We start from the raw sequence: 7,356 nt of genomic DNA, 5'->3' as shown, positions 1-7,356 counted from the left end.
AATGTTACAAAAGATTTCTATTCTGTTCTTTTGAACTTTCTCTTCATCAAAGAATCGTGAAAAGTAAAATGTATCAGTTTTCACAGAGATAAAATCCTCATATTATTCTGATTTCTGAAGATCATGTGACACTGAAGACTGGAGGAATGATGCTGGAAATACAGAAATACATTACACTTTAACACAGATTCACACAGAAAACTTTAAAATCTTAAATTGTAATAATATTCAAATCTTGCTTACCCCAAACGTTTGGATTGTAGTGTATATATAAGATAACCAACTTTTTAACTCAACTTTTGAGTTAAAATGTAATTGAGAGAAATGGGTTAGTCCATATTTGACACAAACAACCCTGAGTTATGTATATATAATATATAGTTATGTATATATATATATATATGTGATTTTTTGGTGTGTGTGTGTTGGCTGATGGAAAGTTTGCTCTGGAATGTGCAGTTTTTTCTCCTGATGTTGAGTGTGCGCGTCCTGCTGAACGCTGATTGGTCGAGAGAGCAGCTGAAGAATGTGTGAAACCACTTAAATAGCACGAGACTCATGAGCGCAGAAGAACATCTCTAACACACACAGAGAGAGTCAAAGACACCAGAGAATTTCTGCAGAGCATCAAAGAGGATCTCTCTTCAGGTGAGTGTTTATTTTCAGCTCTGCGCTCTCGAGACGGGTTTCACGCGTTCAGACAGATGTGTGATGTGATGTGATGTGATTTCAGGGGAATCATGACTCCGAGAGGACTCGTTTTGTGCCTCTTGTTCTGGAGTTCCGTGAGCAGCAGACGCATAGGTGAGGAGAAACTTTATGCTTTGATTCTTCTTCTTCATGTGTTATATTCGTGCGCGCTCACATTCGCATCCGTTGCGCGCTCCCCGCAGAAATGCCGGATGATGACACCGTGTTCGACCTGTTCGAGCTCACTCATGTCGACAAGAAGCATCACGGGGTGAGCTTAGTGAAGGGACCCGATCCAAACAGCCCCGCGTACAAGATCCTGAACCCGAACCTGATCCCCTCGGTGCCCGAGCTCTCCTTCAGGGACCTGGTGTACTCCATCCAGCGCGAGAGAGGCTTCATCTTCACCGCCAACCTGAAGCAAGCCAAGCGCACCAGGGGCAGCCTGGTCTCCGTGGAGAGGACCGACGGCACCGGATCCGTCTTTGAGATCATCTCCAACGGGAAAGCCAACACCGTGGATCTGGTGTACTGGACCGAGAGCGGACAGCACGTGGTGTCCATCGAGGACGTGAACGTGGCGAACGGACACTGGAAGAACATCACGGTGTTTGTGCAGGAGGATCGAGCTCAGGTTCACGTGGGCTGTGAGGAGATCAACACTCAAGAGCTCGATGCTCCGATCCAGCAGATCCTGAATCAGGAGAGCGCGGACATCTCGAGCCTGAGGATCGCCAAAGGAGCCGCCAAAACCGATCGCTTTCTGGTAAGAATCTGGGTGTTGTTTATCTATCAGAGCTTTATGATCGTAGTGCTGGTGTTATATTAGTTAACTCTGGTATTATCGTGCTATCTGCTGAATTATATTTCCATCTGAAGCGTGTTTTCGTCCTCTAACGAGACGTTTGGAAACGCGTAAAGACGCGGTCCGTGCGCGCAAAGTGTTTTTGTTCTACATTCTCCGTCTGAATGTCCCATGTAATAGTAGCTGTTGGAACTGTGTTGGGGGTTTTTTCTGCCAATCTCTGTTTTTGACCATTATCCCGTTTTCCAGGGAGTTCTCCAGAACGTGCGGTTTGTTTTTGGAACGACGCTGGACGCGATTTTACGCAATAAAGGATGCGAGAGCTGTGAGTGCTTAGTGGAGCTTATGTTGTATAAAAATGTACTTTTTATATTCTAAATACTAAATAAAATGTACTAAATGAATATAGTATGTATTTCTTTATATATATAAAAAACATCAATATTATAATAAAACTGATGTGTTGTCTATACAGCATCCTTCATCACTGACGTCATGGCCTTGAAAACCCCCTTGATTGGATCCAGCCCGGCCATCCGCACTGATTACACCGGACACAAGTCTAAAGGTCAGATGATCGTCATGTGCTTGTAATGTGTCTGGGGTCTCATCATGGTCTCATGAAGTTAACGTCAGAATCCTGTTCCTCTTCAGATCTGCAGGACATCTGCAGTGTCTCTTGCGATGATCTGTCCAGCATGTTTAAGGAGCTCAAGGGACTCGGCATGGTGGTGAAGCAATTGTCAAACGAGCTCCGCCAAGTGGTGAGGATCAAACCCAGCTGTCTATCTGATGTCCACCCTGTTTCTCGTCTCGTTAAGGTGTTTCTAATGAGTTCTCTGTTCTTCTTCTGTCTCTCAGAAAGCAGAAAGAGAAGGGGATTGTCTGCACAATGGCATCGTTCACCGAGACAAAGACGAGTGGACGGTGGACAGCTGCACACACTGCACATGTCAGGTATGAGTCTTCTTACTGTTCAAGTAAAGTAAAGTGTGCTTTTCACTTAAGTTACCCAGGTTAGTATTTGTTTAGTGTGGGTCGTTAGTGGTTGTTAAGTTAGACAAAATCCCTGGTGGAGATCCTGGTTTTGGAGATGGGGGGAAAAGGGCAATCTCTTCCTCTCTCAGTCCGTTGTGTTTCTGTCTCACACATGCATCTTAATGGCCGGGATTCAGGAATGTTTTAATTGGTGAGTGATACCCGCTGTCTCTGGTTCCGGTGAGACCAGAGCCTGGGTGTGTGTGTGTGTGTGTGTGTGTGTGTGTGTGCACTTGTGGCCGCTGACTCAGTGTGTCTTCTCTACCCTCGTGCTGGCCACATTAACACACTTCGGACAGATGTATTCCCCTGCTGCCCGCTCAGAGTTTATATCACCACACAGTTTTCCTGCCAAAGCCAAGGGTCACTTTTTATTGCCAGCAGAGAGGCGTTTATTTCCCATCCATTATGTGCAGCTGTTGGGATCGTGCGATTAATTAAACTCTCTTCAAATATGTTATTCACAGAACTCTGCCACTGTGTGCCATGACATCTCCTGTCCTCTCATGCCCTGTGCCAACGCTACTGTCCCCGACGGCGAATGCTGCCCACGCTGCGGAACACGTAAGTCAAGTTTCAGAATGTATTATGTAGGTCATCGTTCATCTGATCTCTGACCACATTTAAAGATATTTTCTCTGATTGTTTTCTTGAAGCGAACGATGCGGCTGTAGACAGCTGGTCACCCTGGTCTGAATGGACACCCTGTTCGGTGACCTGTGGCAGAGGCATTCAGCAGCGCGGACGCTCTTGTGACCGAATCAACAGCAACTGCGACGGCACATCTGTCCAGACGAGAGACTGTTACATGCAAGAATGCGACAAACGCTGTGAGTTCAACAACATGCACTGCTGGCATCATATTTGGATCCCCATGCACTTCTTTAATGCTTATTTCTGTCATGCAGTCAAGCAGGATGGCGGCTGGAGCCACTGGTCCCCCTGGTCTTCTTGCTCAGTGACATGTGGCGAGGGTGTCATCACTCGAATCCGGTTGTGCAACTCCCCTACGCCTCAGATGGGCGGGAGAGACTGCGAGGGAGACGGTCGTCAGACAGAGCCATGCCAGAAGGACCCGTGCCCCGGTGAGTGTTTTCACCTGTTGGAGTGTTTGCAGAATATGACCTGAAAACCCAAATGACCCTGTATTTCTCTCTGTGTCTCAGTAAATGGAGGCTGGGGACTCTGGTCACCATGGGACTCTTGCTCCGTCACGTGCGGTGGAGGACTGCAGCGCAGACACCGTCTGTGTAACAGCCCCGCTCCCAAATACGGTGGAAAAGAATGTATGGGTGACTCCAAAGGAACCCGTTTGTGCAACGCCCAGCCATGTCCAGTTGGTAAGACATAAAATATTTCACTGTTAAGCATGAAGTTGAAAATCCTTGTCATAGGATGTCAAAACAACCCAGTTCCGTACTATCATGAACAGATGGATGCCTGTCTAACCCGTGCTTCGCCGGCACCAAATGCACCAGCTTCCCCGATGGCTCCTGGAAGTGCGGCGAGTGTCCGGTTGGATACACTGGGGATGGAGTCCACTGTCAAGATATCGACGAGGTGAGGTGACAGGCCAATGAGACATACACATCTAAACAAAGTCATTGGTGTTTATAAATATTCTTAATTTTGGTTTCTCCAGTGCAAAGAAGTTCCTGATGCCTGTTTTGTGCTGAATGGAGTCCATCAGTGTGTGAACACAGAACCAGGCTACAACTGCCTGCCCTGCCCTCCACGCTACTCTGGACTGCAGCCCTTCGGCAGGGGAACAGAGCAGGCCATTGCCAACAAACAGGTAAGACTAGTCTAAAGAGTAGTGTTAATGATGGGAAGGGACAGTTCTTTCTCCTTCCATGAGGTGCTAACCAACATTAAATCAACCTATTCACAGGTCTGCACACCTAGAAACCCATGCAACGATGGCACCCATGAATGCAATAAGAATGCCAACTGCATCTACCTGGGCATCTTCTCTGACATCATGCACCGCTGCGAATGTAAACCAGGCTACGCTGGGAACGGTCACATCTGTGGAGAGGACTCTGACCTTGACGGCTGGCCAAACAAGAACCTCCACTGTGTGGAAAACGCCACCTACCACTGCAAGAAGGTATGTGATCATTTCCTCACCATATACCATTATACAGCGAGGTTAGAACATTTTCATCAATAAATGTCATTTTTAGGACAACTGTCCTGACCTTCCCAACTCTGGTCAAGAAGACTATGATAAAGATGGAATTGGAGATGCTTGTGACCATGATGATGACAATGATGGGATCCCTGATGAAGGGGTAAGTCGTACACATTGTTCTTCTGCAAGAGCATTTAGAGTTGACTGTCATAGCATGCAACTGACTAAAAAAGAAAGAACAGAGTAAACAACAGAGAGAGAGAAACTTTGCCAAGTAGCAAATAAATAAAGCATTTATGATGGCTTCCATCCAGCCATTCTGGATCTCTTGGTATAACATCCATAATTCAAATCGTTCACTTGGAAAAAATGTGACTGGGCAAACAAACAGTCAAAGTCTTGCAGCCAAACGGTGCATTCCAGCACAGCTGTGTCCCAAACCATCACATCCATGGCATATCGCTTCAGACATAAATTTTGTCTACAGCTTTTCTATGTTGTGTGCATGTATTTAGAAATTTTGATCTGTGAGGTAAAGAGAGTCTCCAGATGTTTCTGTCTTTCTGGTTTCATCACTGACTTGGCTGGATGTTCTTGTTTTGAACCAGGACAATTGCCCGTTCGTCTTTAACCCAGGACAGTATGACCATGACCACGATCAAGTTGGTGACAGTTGTGATAACTGCCCATATGACAGTAATCCAGAACAGACCGACACCGACAACAACGGCGAGGGTGATGCGTGTGCCATTGACATCGATGGTGATGGTAAGTCTTTCATCATGTAACTCCATCAACATAAACATCACAGAAACCATTATAAAGGATTATAAAGGAGATTTATTTGTCTAGGCATCCTGAATGAGAAGGACAACTGTCCATATGTGTACAACACTGACCAGAGAGACAATGATGGAGACGGAGTCGGTGACCACTGTGACAACTGCCCACTGGAGCACAACCCTGACCAGGTGAGATGCTTGACCTTGCTTTTTTAAGACATGAGTATGCAACTATGAACCGCAGATGATGATGGCTCTGTAATAATCCGTGTGATGTCGCAGATCGACTCTGACTCTGACAACATTGGAGACAAGTGTGACAACAACCAGGACATCGATGAGGATGGACATCAGAACAACCTTGACAACTGTCCCTACATTCCCAACGCCAACCAGGTCGACCACGACAAGGACGGCAAAGGAGACGCCTGTGATCACGATGATGATAATGATGGCGTGCCTGATGACAAAGACAACTGCCGACTCGCCTTCAACCCAGATCAACTGGATTCGGACGGTGAGTCCAACACACCATTGCTGAATTTAGTCCATTTTATTTGAAATTTTATTTGTGTATGTGTTAACTTCCACATGCTGAATTTTTGTCTCTTTTCTCCTGCCCAGGAGACGGACGAGGTGACGTTTGCAAGGACGACTTTGATGTTGATAACGTGCCGGATATGTACGACGTTTGCCCGGAGAACTTCGGCATCAGTGAAACAGACTTCCGTAGGTTCCAAATGGTTCCTCTCGATCCCACCGGAACTTCCCCAAATCGACCCCAACTGGGTCGTGCGTCACCAGGGCAAAGAACTTCTGCAGACGGTTAACTGTGATCCTGGCATCGCTGTTGGTAAGCGGTTGAGAGATACAGCTCATGATAAACACGTTCATCTACATCCAAATGCTAATCTTCTGTTTTGGTTGTCCATCAGGTTATGATGAGTTCAATGCTGTGGACTTTAGCGGCACGTTCTTCATCAACACAGACCGCGACGACGACTACGCCGGCTTTGTGTTTGGCTACCAATCTAGCTCACGTTTCTACGTGGTGATGTGGAAACAGATCACACAGACCTACTGGTCTCATACACCCACTAAAGCCAAGGGTACTCTGGACTGGTCCGTTAAAGTAGTGAACTCGACCACAGGACCGGGCGAACACCTCAGGAACGCTTTGTGGCACACTGGAGACACCGAGGGACAGGTACATATCGTTCTATTGTGGGAACATTCAATTTGAGTTTAGTGTTTGAAATGTCCTGCTCATCTTAATTTTGGACCATTTCACAGGTGCGCACCCTGTGGCATGATCCCAAGACATTGGCTGGAAGGATTACACCGCCTACAGATGGCAACTAATCCACAGACCCAAAACCGGACACATCAGGTGAGTGTAGATCTGGGGTGTCCAATCTGTTCCTGGAGCTCTACTTTTCTCAGTTCAGCTCCAGTCCTCATCAACACAACTGAACAAGCTAATTAAGGAGCTTGAGGATCACTTGATAACGATGCACAGGTGTGATGGAGCAGGGCCTGGAACTGGAACTCTGCAGGTAAGGGATCTCCAGGAACAGCGATGGGTGGCTTCAACTTTGATCAATTGTTTTGTCCTAAGTACTAAACAACGGCAAAATCAGAAAAGCCTCTTCACTCACTTCTGTTCTGTTTGATTGATTTTAGAGTCATCATGTATGAAGGCAAGAAAGTCTTGGCTGATTCCGGAAGCATCTATGATAAGACGTATGCCGGAGGAAGACTTGGCCTCTTTGTCTTCTCTCAAGAGATGGTTTACTTCTCAGACCTCAAATACGAATGCAGAGGTAACACGTTTGGATGTTTTTTTAGAAATTCCTCTCTTTTTATCTTATTGTTCAGGAAAGTTCACGAGTGCCTGTTTGACTCTT

The 7,356-nt window shown here is 46.4% G+C and overlaps 1 pseudogene; it reads left to right on the top strand.

Annotated features, from left to right (window-relative positions):
• Window positions 1–575: 575 nt before the first annotated feature.
• LOC113090347 (thrombospondin-1-like) lies at window positions 576–7,279 on the top strand (annotated as a pseudogene).
• Window positions 7,280–7,356: the final 77 nt, after the last annotated feature.

The sequence above is a fragment of the Carassius auratus genome, unplaced genomic scaffold, assembly GCF_003368295.1.
Source record: "Carassius auratus strain Wakin unplaced genomic scaffold, ASM336829v1 scaf_tig00054678, whole genome shotgun sequence".
Lineage (NCBI taxonomy): Eukaryota > Metazoa > Chordata > Actinopteri > Cypriniformes > Cyprinidae > Carassius > Carassius auratus.
Note: the sequence above shows the minus strand (reverse complement) of the source record. Positions and strands in the feature narration are given on the sequence as shown.